The sequence below is a fragment of the Pinus tabuliformis genome, chromosome 6 (genome assembly GCF_031772625.1).
Source record: "Pinus tabuliformis cultivar Carrire ecotype Pingquan chromosome 6, CPIR1, whole genome shotgun sequence".
NCBI classification, from domain to species: Eukaryota; Viridiplantae; Streptophyta; class Pinopsida; order Pinales; family Pinaceae; genus Pinus; species Pinus tabuliformis.
This window is the reverse complement of record NC_142292.1, coordinates 635,462,256-635,480,481: the sequence shown is the minus strand read 5'-3', so window position 1 is coordinate 635,480,481 and position 18,226 is coordinate 635,462,256. Positions and strand designations below refer to the sequence as shown.

General features: G+C 34.1%; 1 pseudogene; it reads right to left on the bottom strand.

Moving 5' to 3' along the window:
- Positions 1 to 3,865: 3,865 nt before the first annotated feature.
- On the bottom strand, positions 3,866 to 4,653 carry LOC149260255 (glyoxylase I 4-like; annotated as a pseudogene).
- Positions 4,654 to 18,226: the final 13,573 nt, after the last annotated feature.

The following is an 18,226-nucleotide window of genomic DNA, read 5'->3' as shown; positions in this document are numbered from 1 at the left end:
TTACCCTTCTTGAGGTTGACTTGATCTTCTTGACGTTGCCTTGGTTTGGAGGAGACTAAATTCTTTTTTGACTAAAAAATAATTCTTTTTACATGATTCGAAAGCCCAAGAAGGGTCTCTTCTAATTGACAACAACTCCAATCACTCGGAATAAATTCTAGAAGTCCTCAATGGGGACATTGACCTAAATCAAGATGAACCAAGCATGAAACATGTGCTTTAATAAGTCATAATAATAAAAATAAAAATATTTTATTCATTCTTTTGATAAGTACAATTCATTGTGACTCAATTACATTTATGAAGACCGAACCTAGTTACATTCTTCAACATTTTTTTGCACCATTTTCAAGGAGGTACTCAAAGAATAGAGATTCTTTGCCTTAGAATTTAGAGAAGATACTAGGAGTAGAAGCAAACAAAGGGAATTTAGACTACCCCTTTTAGTAACCTACGTCCTTGTTATCCTACATTAGGTCATATACATGTGTGAAATAAAGTTAAAATAGGTTCCTCTTTTGTGGTGCAGTAAGAGCCACCCATAGTTCTAATCTCTTAGCAGGAAGCTTGGAACAAGAAAGGAGTATTGATGAATGAGGATTCTACCAGAGGAAGGGTGAAGGAGAGGCTACTTCAAGAAGGTATGTTTTATGAAAAATGCTAAGCCTTCTTTTCTTTTCATGAATTGAAGAATATCTATTTTCAAATCCTCTAGATTTTTGGAACACAATGCGGAAACTTTTTGTGAATAATGAGACACTTTATGGACTCTTCGGAGTCTCCATGATGGTTATTCCAAATTATTGTTATGTCAATTTAATACTCTAGATGATCAGGCACTCCATGGACTCTCTAGGATTTCCATGGTGGTTATGTCAGGACCTCATCATCTCTTACCACACTTGAACTAGAAAGTTATATCTTCCTCTTTCATATCTTATCTAGAAATCAACTTATTAAATCTAATTCATCTTTTATGACATATTAGAAGCAAGAAAAATACGAGCATAACTTATTTGTGTATTCATCCTTTTAAAGAAACCCTTATTGTTAGAATTTGAGAGGGAATTAGGTTGGTAAAAAATCTTTTACGCATATATGTTTTAGTCTACAGCCACAATCATGCCATGGGTGGTTTTATTTTATATATTTCATGCTTTATGATTTCATTTATGCATATATGTTGTTAGGCGCACAACAGGGGGCTCATCATCATCATCATTCCTCGCTTTTTATGCCAACTAAGACAGTTGATGACCTCCTCACTCCATTTTTGACATGTTTTCTAATCAGGGTTGTTGGATTAGACTGTCCTTGTTGTTCTTGAAGTCCTAGGAAGTGTCTTGGTGCACTTTCTTTCTCAACCATTTCCATTTCACCATGTGATTTACCATTTTCCCACTTGGATTTACCCCTCTCTATATGTGACCTAATGACATGCTTCTGCAGCCGCATAGACAAGTGCTCTTAAACATTTTTCCTTCACTATATCCATCACATATTTTAGTGTCTTTGACCCTTGTTTTATTTTCACTGTACAGAGGGTGGCTCTATGACGAAAGAGATGCGGTAAAAATGAAAGAATAAAAGAATCTAACATGCAGAGAAAAATGGAGCTAAACTAGGAGGACATGTCTGAGTATGGTCTATTGTGAGGATCCTCCTTAGGGTCTCATTGGAACATCGTATTAGTTGGGATCTAACCGTCGTAAGGGCCCTCCTTAGGGTCTTACGAGCATGGATTATCCTATAAAATACCCATGCTAGAAGATACTTGGAAATATTTATGGATATGAGCTCATGGTAGCATACCCAGTTCGGTCCAAGTACTCTAGCAAAAAAAAGGACTAAAATGGCACCTTTGTCCCAGCTCAAAAATGTGTTCATGATGATCTACAAATAGCCATAGACTTACCCTTGACCTAACCTTTTAGCCCTCTATCACCATCGATTTGACCATCTCCACTTTCCAGTGATAGATGAGCCCTTTTTCCGCCTAATTAGATGACCTTGTATGGTGACATGTGCTCCATAATTTGAGGATGGATTTGACCCATCAGGAAACATGGATACAAAGGAATGGTATCTTTTGATTATTGTATGCATAATTGAAAGCTTATATGGTTTATATAATAATGTAAAACCATTTTGTGGCATGTGTTTTTGGCTTATGACCCAAGAAGATCAGGGGAACCCCAGCCTATGTACACTCTTCGAGCAGTCATCAGTGAATCCTTAATTAATGATTTAGATAGATCCATGTCCTGGGAGGAATATGGAAGGGGGTTTAACAATTCTCCTATTTTGATTTGGACAGAAACGCAAGTTGACAAGCCAACCAATCCTTTCAAATTCCATTTTGGCTTGAGGAAGAGGAGTTTAAAGCCTTGGTTATTAGAAAATGGTAAGATATGATAGGAATACTAGGAGCTTTTGAAGCTATTAGCTTGCTTGTTCAAAAGGGATGTTGAAAGAAATTGTGGTGTCTTGGGTTTAAGATAAAAGGAAAAGTATGGAAAAAACATTATCAATATTCTCTATCAATAAAAGAAAATCTAAAAAAAATCCCCATTAATTTATTTATTTTTTAATCGCTTTATAAAAACTATATTAAAAAAATATTATGTTAGTGAAAGATGAATTTTCAATGAAATTGATTTATCTATACTCTCTTCATTTATATTATTATAATTGTGATTATTTATTTTACAAGCTATGTTGTGATTTTAAATCGTTGTGAATGATGCTCATAAATTTTAAGTAAAACAAATATTTAATATCATTTTAGATACTTTCTTCATTTGTATTATCATAATTGTTATTATTTATTTGCTATACTTAGATTTTAAATCAGACTTATGGACTCAATGGTACTCATCATTTCAAGTAAAACAAATAATGGATAACATTTTTATTTAACATCATTAACGTAAAAAGTATATTTTTAATTAATACTTCAAAGTAATTTTTGATATGTTATATTAGTTTAATTTCATATTATGATTTTTTAATATTTTTTAAAAATAAGATTAAATATTTTTTAAATTAAAATAAATTTAAAAAATCTATTTATCACATTTCTTATTGAAAAAGGTTATTGATGGACATAAATTTTTAAGAATATAACTTTGTGCTTGAAATATAAATATATATTTGAAATATGAAATTTTCTAACATGTAATTTTCACATGTCATCATTGACTTTTGTTTAAAAAAAATTAAGATTGTTATAATTTATCACATGTTATTACTAACTTTTGTTTATTAAAAAAAGTTAAACTCTTAAGTGTATAACTAAGTGTTTGTAATATAAAAATAAATAAATAAATAAATAAAATATTTAATATGAAATTTTGTAAAATGCCATTTTCACATGTTATTATTGAATTTTACTTATTATGTCACTACAAAGCATTGATATATAGGATCGATGCATTTCTATTAGTTTGTGTCATACCAAAAATTTTACATAATTTTTTCTCAGCTTGCAATGTCGAACTATAGGTTTTGTGTTTTTGAGAGGGATGACGTCTCAGTGTCGCCAAGTAGGGCTCCAAACCCCAAGGCGCAAGGTCATTCTAGTACTAGATAATATATTAAATTAAATCAATTTATTATGTGATAGAACCAACCCAAACAATAGTGCTAAGTCAATAGAATTGTGTCCACATTTGAAAGTTACAGTGACAGATCCTGGAAACCGATCAATGAATCATCATGCCTCTCTAAATTTGTTATCAAACATAAACATAAATTTGCTCAATCATTTCACAATGGAAAATCCAGCCTCATGTCTTGGATTGCCAATAGTGAACATGAGCATTTCTCGAGGTACAAATGATGGCTACATTGATTTTTGTTGCTGCTACTTTGGTGGGCTCATATCCATAATTTGCAACTTTGAATTAATCGTCGATGGGAACCTGCAAGCATGAGAAGTGGATGTTAATGGAACCATGAGAAGATTCTCACAATTGCACATCTCGAACATGAATCCATTAAGGTCATGAATGAACAACTAATCCACGTACAAACCCCATTCCTCTACTCTGTGTTTTACATACTTTATTTTCATGTCTTGCAGCTTCATCTCCACCAATTGCATGTTCTCACATTCCACATATGTAATCCATAATTAAGTATATTAATTAAACACATATGTAATCCATAATTAAGTATATTAATTAAACAATCTCAATGATTATTATCAAGAAAATTGCTAAAACCATGATTAACAAAAAAATTTCTCCTCAGAATATCTATATCTAGAAATATACATGATTATCCCATAGATTAATCTCAGATTTCTTGTATAAATCCTATGGATTCTTAATCTGTAGCAAATGTATGCCAACTCCATAATTAAAAAACATACACAATCATCAAAATTATAAGACTCTTTTCTCTTTGTAAGTACATAACAAACACACTAAGTTAAAATGTGAAATAAAATATAGTTGCCATGCTCCATCAAAATCAAAAGACTAGGGCCTCTTAATAAGAACAAATCCTAACACATTCTAATAGAAATTAACAGAATCCTCAACAAATTTGAAAAGAGTGAAATATGATTCAGGGAAATTAACAGAATCCTCAACAAGTTTGAAAGAGTGAAATATGATTCAGGGAAGTTAGTGGTAGGGCTCCTCCCATGTATTTCACCATCTCTATCAAAACTTAACGCTAAATTCCTCAAAAAAAAAATGGCAAAATGTTTGTGAGATTATAGTTGAGAGGACGATACACAAATAATCAAGAACTGAATACGTGGATGAATAGGGATCAAACACATCTACTTGTGAGAGTAAATGATTATATTTATATATCGTAGTCAAATCCCCATGGTTGAATATCCAGATAAGTGTTGGCACATGGCGTCTTAAAAATGATGTTTCTTCCTGGAATTGAGGGTACAGTGATGGTCCTCACTCAAAAATGTGCAATGTGATGTTCATGGATATGTTCGGATGTTTCTTCCTGGAATTGAGGGTACAGTGATGGTCCTCACTCAAAAATGTGCAATGTGATGTTCATGGATATGTTCGACACAGTGAGCAGAGATGGAAATGACAGAGCACGGGTCGACATGGCTTCACAAAGATATGGTATCACCCAACTGTGTTGCATGATTTTTTATTGTCTCTTAGAATTGTGTGAAGGGCATGCACCAACGTTTGAGAATCTATACGCACAACGTGTCTAAAGCCTGGGTTATGACGAATGTGAAAATATAGCACATATTTTTTAAATGCCCAAGTGCCATGTTTGCTAGGTTGGTAAGAGCATGGCTCTTATACAACTGTACAAAAAAAGTAATGACATTGCTGCCATGTAAATTTTGGAAAAGAATTATTTTAGCTTATCATATATTATTATTAACTTTTGTTTATTAAAAAATAAATAATCTTATCATATGATATTATTAATAATATTATTGTAGCTCGCAAGTTCAATATTCAATTTAGTATTTGTTTAATTTTTAATATTTTCATTTAATAGAAACTAAGCCACTTTGTGATATATTCATTTTCTTAGTAAATGGCAAACTGAAATGGTTCTCTTCATGAATTTATTTCATGCCATATTGTTAGTTATTTTTTAAGGAAACTTCAAAAAGTCTATATAGGCTTCATGTTTCTGGTAGTTTGAAAATTTTACTCTTATTAGTCCCTGCCTGGGACTAATAGCGATCGATCGATCGTTGACCTACTATTACTTGATACTTTGACCGGTTTTTTTTTTCGTGTTTTCACATTTTAACCTAAGTTTGATGCTCCCAATTTTATTCAACAAAATTTTACCCAAAGTTTTTGGTTTGGCAAACTATTGAGGTCTTATTGCAGCCTTCACGTTGCCCGATGCAAAAATATTGAGGCAATCTCATATTATCCAAAGTACGCTGTGGTTATTTTATCCATATCACTTGTTCAATGAATTTTGATGTAAAAAGTTTATTTTATTTTGCACCCTTTTGCATGGTAGAAAAAAATCATAGGGGCAAATTTGAGTTATAGATAGGTATGGAAAACTTTCATGTTTAGAGAATAATTAATTATTTTTTTCCAATTTTAAATCTGGAAAATATATAGTTAATGTTATTTTTTACATTTTAAATAGTAAATAGTAAAAGTATAATATTAATTTTACTTTTTATTTTATAAAGATCATCAAATTGACTCTTCTACTGTACGTTTTCTAAAATTAAATAATATATATTTTATTTTATTTTTTTCTTAAAGAATTTTTTAATTTTAATTAATTAAAATATTATACTTTTATTTTTCCCTCTTTAACCTTGATATATTTTTAATATATTTTACATCTTAAAAAACAATCATACCCTTAATGTTTAACTATATAAAAAAAGGATATATAACAACCTACAATGTTGCTTTTTAAATTTATAGTTTTTTCTTAATTTTAAATAATTAAAAAGTATGACTATTTTATTAAAAAAATATTTTTAGAACTATGGAAATGAGAAAAGGCCTATGACAATTTATAAAATAATTAATTAAATTTAATAAATGATAGGGAAAAATGTGAATACTGCGGCAAGACAATTTTATCCAAAGTTCAGAGAGAGAGCCAATATACTTCCAAGCTATTAGCCCATTCGAGGTCCTTTCCACATGTATATCAACGCTCCTTCCACATGGCTATTAGCATGCAAAGCCCCTTCCATATGGCTATTAGCATGCAACTCTGGTATGGTATGGTAAAAGATAGTCGCCGCCTGCCCAGAAGAGTCTGCAAGATTACAATTGCAGTCCTTGAACGTGCTCTGTTATCTACAAGCTTGAGTCCCTTGAGTCTGCAAGATGCCATTGAGTCGCTTGAGTCTGCAAGATGGCATTGTGGAAGGCAGTAGCATTGTAGTTTGCGACCTGACAGACCTGGTATGTATCAGACTATCTTTATGTATTTGGGCAAACTTCAGATATGTATCAGACTATCTTTATGTATTTGGGCAAACTTCAGATGCAACTAACTCCGGAGAAGTACCTTACTTGTTATTTACTTGTTATTTTGTGTTATTACGCTAGCTGCTACTTGTTATTTTGTGTTATTACTCTAGCTGCAAGGGATCTACCTGCAGAGGATCATGGAGAACCTGTTAATTTAAAGCTTAAATTTAGCACCGTGGGTTCAAGGTGAAACTACCAAAACCTTAATAAAAAACTCAACGAGAAATGCATCCATTTTGTGCTTTAATTTCCTCTGCTTCTTTAATTTCCTCTGCTTTTAAATGCATTGTTTTTTTTTCTTTAACTGTTTTTATTTTTATTTACTGCAGGGGATATTGAACATGAAAAACTTACTCAAAAACTCAACGGTAAATAACGGTAAATGCCTAATTTAGTATTCTCATTTAGTATTCTCAAGATCTTTAAGGTGTTTTGGTGCATTCGAGAGAATGAGCCTATTCTGCAAAACTGGAAAAGTAGAGTTTTTATTGAATTACAATTTCATATTTTATTATAATTTAAGTTTATTTAAATGGAACAAAACTATTGGGTGCTCAAAAAATTGATTATATTTCGATCATAGTTGGGATTCTACCCAATTCTTATCAAATTTGTAACTGACAAAAAATATATACTGTAGAAAAGTCTGTTTTCTACATTGTGTATAGTAAACTGTAACAAAGAAAACATCTTTCAAATCATTAATTAAATGCAAATTATAATTAGGAGGTTTTTCAATCACATACCCGAATTGCAAGCAAAGGAAAAGACTAAATTAATTCCATAATCAAAAGTGTGTAAATCTATAATTGTTTTCAGGACAATAAAAAGCTTTCCATTTTTTAATTTTTAATTGTTTTCCGGAAAATAAAAAGCTTTCTATTTTTTAATTTATAATTGTTTTCAGGATGATAAAAAGTTTTTCATTTTTGTTTCAAATTCTAGAAATTACAAAACATTAATAAAGATTTTTTATAATTACTTTCAAGATAATAAAAAGTTTCTATTTTTGTTTCAAATAACAAATTCCAGAAATTAAAAAACATTACTAAAGATTTCTTATAATTGTTTTCAAGGTAATAAAAAGTTTCTCATATTTATTTCAAATTCTAGAAATTACAGAACATTAATGAAAATTTCCAGAATTGCCAATGGATCCCCGGTTGAGCCATGCTTAAAGCATGTTGTCCAGATGGCGGAGATACTTGAGCTCGAGAGAGGAGAGGCACGTGGCTTGCATGCAAGATCAACATGCCTCCTCAAATGTTTATTTACCTTTTTAGTTTTTTCAATTATTACTTATTTCTACATATATTAATTGTTTTATTTTTTAAACAAATAAAATGTTTGTGGAGAGACAATACTCAAAGTGGATTTGGGGTCTCTCCTCAAAGTGGATTTGGTCTTTCTGCGCTGGGCTATTTATTGGGGCTATTTAAGGGATGCACAATGTAACATCCCTAACATAATAACTATTTACGAGTTGTTTGTAAACCGAAAGTCGTGGTAACAGCGTAAATAGCAGAGGCATGAAACCCTTTCATGCTAAAGTCAATGAAAATGGTAATGTCGGTGGAGATGTTGCTGCGTATTTCTATATTTTCTGGATTAGCAGAATAGAGATTTATTATTTGCAATGGTGGTTTGCGATATGGGAAGTTCCCTCTGATGAGGGTTGCTGGATATTCATATATATTCATGTATCAAAATCAACAGAAATGTTTAGTATCAATTCGATATTCTAAATGCATTTAAATTCCTGCCAGTAATACTAGGATGTGCAACGAGGATTCTTTTGTTTGACATGTTCGTTCGGTGGGTGTCTGCTTATACGCGAAGCGATGAGCTATGAGCTGTATGTGGTGGAGGCAGCGATAGCGCATGTAGGATTTGTCTTTTTTGAATCGGATGATGTTGGTGCATTTTCCACAGGCTGATGAAGGATATTGGCGACACTAAGCAAATATATTGGCGAGTTTATAATCAAAGGACAGAGTTTCATTAAATTGATGTAATTTCGTTATTTTTATATATATTATTTTCCGACACCGTATTTTAGAGAATGTGTCGCTGTAAGGAGATTGTGCAAATGGGTTCAGATCAATATTAGAGAATGTGTGGCTGTAAGGAGGTCCACTTTAATAAGACGGACGGGAGAGCCTTTAGCGGTGCCACTCGTTTAGTTAGCCAAGCGTTAACTTAATGGGTTTTAATGGCGACTCCTGCCTAGGATCCTAAGATCCGTTTTTTTTGGAGATGATGGTGAGTGATACATCAAATCTATAGCGAGTGTCAGCCAAACAGAACGGCGGAGGTGGCGCCAATGGCGGCTTGGAATGGGAACTGATTCTTGGATTCGGAACGGTTCTTGAACTCGGAACTGATTCTTGGATGGAGAAACCGATACCTCTCCTGATGAATAAAAGCTATTTTGTTTGTATTCGGTGGATATAAGCTGGAGGATGCTGTCTTTGTATTGAGTTATGATACCATAGACAAAAATATCTGTTTGGGTATTATGGATCATAGCTTCAAAACAAATTTACTGGTTGGTGTTTCTGCCATTGCCATAGTTTTGATCTCAATTCAGCTGGCGCCTCGATCCAATGAGGGTAGAAGCCTTACCAGTTCAATCAGCTATATTGGCGGTAAAGCTTTACAGGTCTTGGACACAACAATTAGTTCTGTGCCATTTGCGAGGATAATATTCAGAAGACACCATAGGAAGAGACATAAAATCATATGCGAGGATAAAATTCCGCCCAACCTTCATATGTTGGATGGAGATTGCTGCCAGGTTGTGATCGTGGATCAGGATGGCTGTGGCAATTATACGACTGTGCAGACTGCTGTAGATGCGGTGCCCGACCATAGTTCCAACCGCACATGTATAGTCATCAATGCTGGTGTCTACTTCCTCGTGTTATGGCTCCAACGTGCCTAGGCTCTTGCATTTCTCTGAAAGCAATTATTGAAGATCGGTATGAAGTTTGGGGAACATGAAAGTTGTCAAACAGCTTCATGAATCCGTATAGGATCTCTGCTTGCACTATGGCGATGAGGATGTCGAAGGATAGAAAGATAAGTTGACCTTGTGAGATATTCTTGTTTATGTGCAGCTAGAGAATGTTTAAATTACATGTTTTCTTAGTAGAAAATTGGTTGTTGCATGCAGATAGAAAATATTATTTGATATATTTTCTTGGTGGGGAAAATCTATGATAATGCATGCACGGAAGGAATTATTATTATGGCTGCTATTTACGAAGATTTATTTTGGAAAATAGGAATCTGGTTTTGATTCTATTCTCGGTTTTACATGAGCTAATGAGTTAGAACTCTCTTGAAAAGAGTTATACATTAGTAAACATTGTGGGTATATATGCTAGTTTAATAGTAAGTCATGCTTGCTTATGCATATGAGACGATGCTAAAGAATCTATTTCAGACATTGTTTATTGATTCTTTAATAATGTAACTAATCTTGTTGCCAAGATTGTTGATGACTGCATTGACAGTAGATGTTGATTATTGTTTGAATATTATTGTAACTAATCTTGTTGTCAAGATTGTTGATGACTGCATTGACAGGAAACGATGGCAGATGGTGCCAAGGAAAGTGATGTTTAACATTATGACAGGAAAAAGGATTATTCGTCCATGCAGATGAAGTCAAGCTGCAGTATTGCCATTGCTAGAACAATTATGCCACAAGGAACTTTGCATGTGGCGGTATGTAAATAAAAGATTACATGTAAATGGTATTAGCTTTTAGCTAGTTGTGTGACAGCTTAATGATAATTTATTGTAAGAATTTTAAGACAATGGTTAAGGGATGGAATCCCTTATAAACCATTGAGTGAGGGGTGAAAACCCTCACGAGCGTTTAATAAGAAGATTAAACGTTTGCTGGTTTTCACCCTACGGGGTTTCCAGGGTATATCCGTGTTCAATGGTGTGATTGATGTGATTGCCTTATGTGTCCGTTGTTGATGATAGGTCCTTGATGATGATGGTTCTTTATTTTTTGTGACAAGCATAATGTCTTAGTGCATGATTATTTAATATGGTTAAGGATATCAAGTAATGGATGCAGGGATTCACGAGATAGCTTATGTCAGAACACTGCCACATGGATGGTTAATGGTTATGAAAATGGATATATAACTTATTGTTTTTCACTGCAATTTACTTGATGTATTAGTGAATGTTATATCTAATGGTTAGTGATGATTTGTGGAGTTGTGAATCGATTAATTACATGTGGTAATTGTATAAATTAATTCTAACTCCCTACTTTTACCCGCGAGGTTACCGGGGTATGTTACAAGTGGTATCAGAGCTAAAGGTTGCAGTACTGGCGCCTTTGGGAATTGGTAAGCGGAAAGGATATTAAGGTACGCCATCAGTAGGCATTAACTCAGGTACGAGTTTAATCATTCGCATATTCATTTATGTCGTACACTACTTTTGGCATGACAAGTGTGATTCATGTTTATAACTTCTTTGAGAAGTAGGTAATAAGTTGTTGCATAACTACATTCATAACATTGGATTCCTGATGAGGAAAAGACAATGAAAACTTTTGTCGCACTTACAAACCAAATTTGAACACTCATTACACTTAAGAACAATAGTGAACACTCATTGAGGAAGTGACAATCAACTACCAACTTTTGATTTGCACATATGGTCATAACAACCATGCATAAATTGAACTAGATTGAAATTACAATGAACGAAACTTAATGAGCCAATGCATGAATATAAAATTCGGGGGAACATCCTTGAATAGGATGGAAAAATTGTTTTTTAAAAAGACATTAGAAGAACCCCTTTAGATATTGAAACCATGCAATGAGTCAAGCAGCGAGATTTGATTGTCATAACTAACTTTGATTCAGTCTTGTCATGGATGCATGAAGACGATTGGTAGTTGAGATTGGTTAGTGTTGTATGACTAACCCATAGAACTTATATGCACTAATTGAATGGGACTTAAGATTATTACAATTTGTAAACAAGTGAAGGTTGATTGATGTTACGAATGTGTGTATGAAGATTCTTACTCTCCTTGTGCTATAGTTCCGGATTGTTATGAGAAGAGTTCTTAATTTTATTCACCATGAGAATGCATGATGAATAGTATATGCTTATGTCTGTCTTCATAGATTTAATGATGTTACCCTTTAATTAATCGAAATTCACTAGCATGATATGTGTTTATGTTAATCATTACTTGTTGGGAGATAAAAATCATTCGAGCTTCGATTTAATGATGGTTGAATTTATCTCTACTATGGGAATGATGGATTTCTGATGCATGTTGCATTCCAGTGTGAAGTTAATTGTAAAAGCATGTTCAGTGAGTAACATTTCTTGGACCCATTCATGGTATAATTGCATGTGATAATTATTCATAAATAGACTACCTGTGTTAATACAATTGTCAGTAAACTCTAACTACCTTCCCCAGCTATAGATGCTTCCAAAGGAAATGGAAGCAAGGAGAAGGAAGAAGACCGTGCTGTAAGGACAGACGGAGATAGGAAAAAGAAATTGCTAAGTCTGGTGGTGACCAGATAGCGCAAGCTTTGGGTATCAGAATCTTGCAGAAAACTCTAATGACTAGATAGCGCTCAATGTGCATGTGAGTATTCCCTTGACCATGCTTAAGAAGTTGGAAAATGATAACTATAGTGTATTGATGTTAATGATTTTCATAATGTCTCCTTGAAGTCATTATTCTGAATGGATACATAGTACTGTTATGATAGTTGTTGCATCTAGCATCAAGTGGTAACTCTGGTGCGTGTGTGACACTTGGGAGATTATGTTTCTAATTGCATAAGTAGAGCAACTGCTTCTGGTAAGGGTGGTTTAATCTGTTAGTTATGCATGTCGGTCCAAGGATAAGATAAGTACCTTGCTCACCTTCTTGAAGAATACATATGAATGTTTATATGATTTCTTAGTAGAGGAAGTATTTGAATGCATGCAATGAAAGAATGGTTCTTTTCTAGATTTTCTTGGTAAAGAAATGTGTTAATGCATGCAATTAGAGATTGATTATTTTGTATGCTTTCTTAATAAAGCAAATAAGTAGTTCTTATTGGGAAGACTTCCCGTGAGTCTTGTATGTGAAATGCTTGTCCCTTGTCTATAAAATCCTTGCTAAATATGGCCAAAGTAACTTCTTGAGGAAAGAGTATATTACATATATACATAAATATAGTCTCATCCTAAGAGTATGCATGCTTCATGTATGAAGATGCAGGATTTTATGAGAATTTTCTTGAAAATAAAAGTAGAGGTTCTTTCCTTAAAGACACATTAGAATAGTGATCATACAAGAACCAAAATCCTTACTTGTTTCATGAAAAGAACTATGTGCATTGAAGTAAGGTAATTGTGTTAGGAGAACACATGTTGCATATGAGTAGCTATTGTGACTTTGAAATTGTAAGTCGGTGTGTACTTAGAGAAAGTGGTCATGCTAGCTTCTTTGAAAATAGTAATCTCTTGGAGAGATTGTCTTGTTGGATGAGCTGTGGCGATTGCTTGATTTTGATACATAAAGGATAAGTAAACTTTGTTTTTGTATCTTGATTTTTATGCCTAAAGATAGATATCCTTAATAATTTCTTGAAAGGGAATCTGGAGAAACCCTCACATCGGAAGATAGAGAAATGAGGATTAAAATGACTTCCTTTAAGAAAGAGGTATGTGGTTTGTTGTATGAAATGCTGGTAGTATTTTAGTGAAAGGAATATGGGTTGCATACATTAAAGAAAGACTTATATGATAAGCAATGGTATGCACAAAGATTAGTCATTGCGACGTAAGAGTTATGTTCTTATATGTTAGAGAAATTTTGTTTAATTACACTAACATTGCATGACTAAAGCTAGCCATAGTAAACGTAAGGTAATACTCCATTAATGATGATTTGAATGGGAACAACAGACTATGGCAAAATTGGAAATGTTTAGAATATTGACTCAACTGTTGTTGACATTTATACATTAATGAGTATTTTCATATGCTTTTATACATGACAATATTGTATGCATGAACATTCTTGGGAATGGAATACGTGGTAACTGATGCATATTTATAACTAACGTTGCTGATGGAATTAAGTAGTGGTAGCTTAATGGCAACAAGAAAACTCATCACATAAATTGCTGCAATATGAAATGCAATTATAAATGAGAAAGAATGATGTTATATGATATGCAGGAATTATGTTATTTGGAAAACTTGCATGCATACAACGTGTATGATGATATGTTTCTCATCAATCTTGATGTTGTGGACCCATGTTGGGGTTAAGTGTAAATGCATGGTATACATGCATGTCTGTTGTGCTAATGATAATGTTCATATGGTTCATTGTGTAAATTACTTTGAGAAAGAGTATTAAAAGAGAAAATATTCATGCTATGTCTGGTTGGGATCAGATGGCATAAGAGGAAAGAATTTCCTGTGTACGCTACGTCTGGTTAGGATCAGATAGCGTTTACTGGCGAGACCAGTGTAATTGCAGTCGAGTAGGACCTGCAAGTACTTGGGTTGATGGCAATACCTGCCCGGAAGGGTTGATGGTACTTGTCTGCCCGGAGTTGGGTTGATGGCAGCTACCTACCCGGAAGGGTTGATGGTACTTGTCTGCCCAGATCTCCTCTCCCTAGAATTCTTGAGCTGGTTGGCCAGTGGAATTCTATGTTAGATCTGGTAAGGTCCTTATCGAAGAAACTGTCTGGATGTGAAAATGACTCGGTTTGGTTATGGGAACCAGTTCCCATGGGTTGGGAATTCTTTAGTCCATTGTGGTTGCATGGCTAAAGGAATTAACTAATCAGCTATATGTTATGTTAGAAATAAATTTTACATATAGTTGTGTGAAATGTGTTATGCACTTTTAACAGGAAATGAGTTTAATGTTCAATAAGGAGTAATTGGAAATTTTAATTCCTTTATTGTATTATTAAAGTTGTGAACATCTTAGTGGGAGCTAAGACAGTTTTTGCTTGATGCAGTGATTGACTGTTTTGATGATTAAAGAGTTATGTGCTCTTTTGGTATTTCTCGAAGTACTTTGCGGATGTCTTTGGTGAGAATTCGTTCAGTATGCACATGGAACAGTGATTTATCATTTGATGATTAGTATTAGTGCTCTTTAAGTACTTGTAAAAGTACTGTGATTTAGAAGCATCTAACATTGCACAAATGATTGCTAGTCAAAAGTATCTCATTTGACTCGAAATATAGTGACTAATGTGATTGAATTTTTTAGTCATATATTGCGGGAATTACTTACCGTGGAGGAATGAAGAGTTTCCAACCACTATTTACATGAAAGTATTCATGTTTTTTTTTTTAAATAGATGGTAAGTAATAGTAAGTTGACACAGAGAATTGTTATCATGAATGAATAAGGGCCAAGTGGTGGCAATTAGAAGTTGCATATTTTTGCAATTATTGATGTTTATAACTAATGATATTTCTTATGACTATATCATTACTATTTTGTTTGTCGTCTTTTCTTGGAATGGAATCGTTGATTTCAAAAGGGATGGATCACATTTTGTATGGTATACAATGAGTAAAATCTCAAGTTCTCAATGAAAGGTAAACACCGAGGACGGTGTTCCTGTTAAGGGGGGGAGTATGTAACATCCCTAACATAATAACTATTTACGGGTTGTTTGTAAACCAAAAGTCGTGGTAATAGCGTAAATAGCAGAGGCATGAAACCCTTTCATGCTAAAGTCAATGAAAATGGTAATGTCGGTGGAGATGTTGCTACGTATTTCTATATTTTCTGGATTAGCAGAATAGAGATTTATTATTTGCAATGGTGGTTTGCGATATGGGAAGTTCCCTCTGATGAGGGTTGCTGGATATTCATATATATTCATGTATCAAAATCAACAGAAATGTTTAGTATCAATTCGATATTCTAAATGCATTTAAATTCCTGCCAGTAATACTAGGATGCGCAACGAGGATTCTTTTGTTTGACATGTTCGTTCGGTGGGTGTCTGCTTATACGCGAAGCGATGAGCTATGAGCTGTCTGTGGTGGAGGCAGCGATAGCGCATGTAGGATTTGTCTTTTTTGAATCGGATGATGTTGGTGCATTTTCCACAGGCTGATGAAGGATATTGGTGACACTAAGGAAATATATTGGCGAGTTTATAATCAAAGGGCAGAGTTTCATTAAATTGATGTAATTTCGTTATTTTTATATATATTATTTTCCGACACCGTATTTTAGAGAATGTGTCGCTGTAAGGAGATCGTGCAAATGGGTTCAGATCAATATTAGAGAATGTGTGGCTGTAAGGAGGTCCATATTAATAAGACGGACGGGAGAGCCTTTAGCGGTGCCACTCGTTTAGTTAGCCAAGCGTTAACTTAATGGGTTTTAATGGCGACTCCTGCCTAGGATCCTAAGATCCGTTTTTTTTGGAGATGATGGTGAGTGATACATCAAATCTATAGCGAGTGTCAGCCGAACAGAACGGCAGAGGTGGCGCCAATGGTGGCTTGGAATGGGAATTGATTCTTGGATTCGGAACGGTTCTTGAACTCGGAACTGATTCTTGGATGGAGAAACCGATACCTCTCCTGATGAATAAAAGCTATTTTGTTTGTATTCGGTGGATATACACTGGAGGATGCTGTCTTTGTATTGAGTTATGATACCATAGACAAAAATATCTGTTTGGGTATTATGGATCATAGCTTCAAAACAAATTTACTGGTTGGTGTTTCTGCCATTGCCATAGTTTTGATCTCAATTCAGCTGGCGCCTCGATCCAATGAGGGTAGAAGCCTTACCAGTTCAATCAGCTATATTGGCGGTAAAGCTTTACAGGTCTTGGACACAACAATTAGTTCTGTGCCATTTGCGAGGATAATATTCAGAAGACACCATAGGAAGAGACATAAAATCATATGCGAGGATAAAATTCCACCCAACCTTCATATGTTGGATGGAGATTGCTGCCAGGTTGTGATCGTGGATCAGGATGGCTGTGGCAATTATACGACTGTGCAGACTGCTGTAGATGCGGTGCCCGACCATAGTTCCAACCGCACATGTATAGTCATCAATGCTGGTGTCTACTTCCTCGTGTTATGGCTCCAACGTGCCTAGGCTCCTGCATTTCTCTGAAAGCAATTATTGAAGATCGGTATGAAGTTTGGGGAACATGAAAGCTGTCAAACAGCTTCATGAATCCGTATAGGACCTCTGCTTGCACTATGGCGATGAGGATGTCGAAGGATAGAAAGATAAGTTGACCTTGTGAGATATTCTTGTTTATGTGCAGCTAGAGAATGTTTAAATTACATGTTTTCTTAGTAGAAAATTGGTTGTTGCATGCAGATAGAAAATATTATTTGATATATTTTCTTGGTGGGGAAAATCTATGATAATGCATGCACGGAAGGAATTATTATTATGGCTGCTATTTACGAAGATTTATTTTGGAAAATCTGAATCTGGTTTTGATTCTATTCTCGGTTTTACATGAGCTAATGAGTTATAACTCTCTTGAAAAGAGTTATACATTAGTAAACATTGTGGGTATATATGCTAGTTTAATAGTAAGTCATGCTTGCTTATGCATATGAGACGATGCTAAAGAATCTATTTCAGACATTGTTTATTGATTCTTTAATAATGTAACTAATCTTGTTGCCAAGATTGTTGATGACTGCATTGACAGTAGATGTTGTTTATTGTTTGAATATTATTGTAACTAATCTTGTTGTCAAGATTGTTGATGACTGCATTGACAGGAAACGATGGCAGATGGTGCCAAGGAAAGTGATGTTTAACATTATGACAGGAAAAAGGATTATTCGTCCATGCAGATGAAGTCAAGCTGTAGTATTGCCATTGCTAGAACAATTATGCCACAAGGAACTTTGCATGTGGCGGTATGTAAATAAAAGATTACATGTAAATGGTATTAGCTTTTAGCTAGTTGTGTGACAGCTTAATGATAATTTATTGTAAGAATTTTAAGACAATGGTTAAGGGATGAAATCCCTTATAAACCATTGAGTGAGGGGTGAAAACCCTCACGAGCATTTAATAAGAAGATTAAACGTTTGCTGGTTTTCACCCTACGGGGTTTCCAGGGTATATCCGTGTTCAATGGTGTGATTGATGTGATTGCCTTATGTGTCCGTTGTTGATGATAGGTCCTTGATGATGATGGTTCTTTATTTTTTGTGAC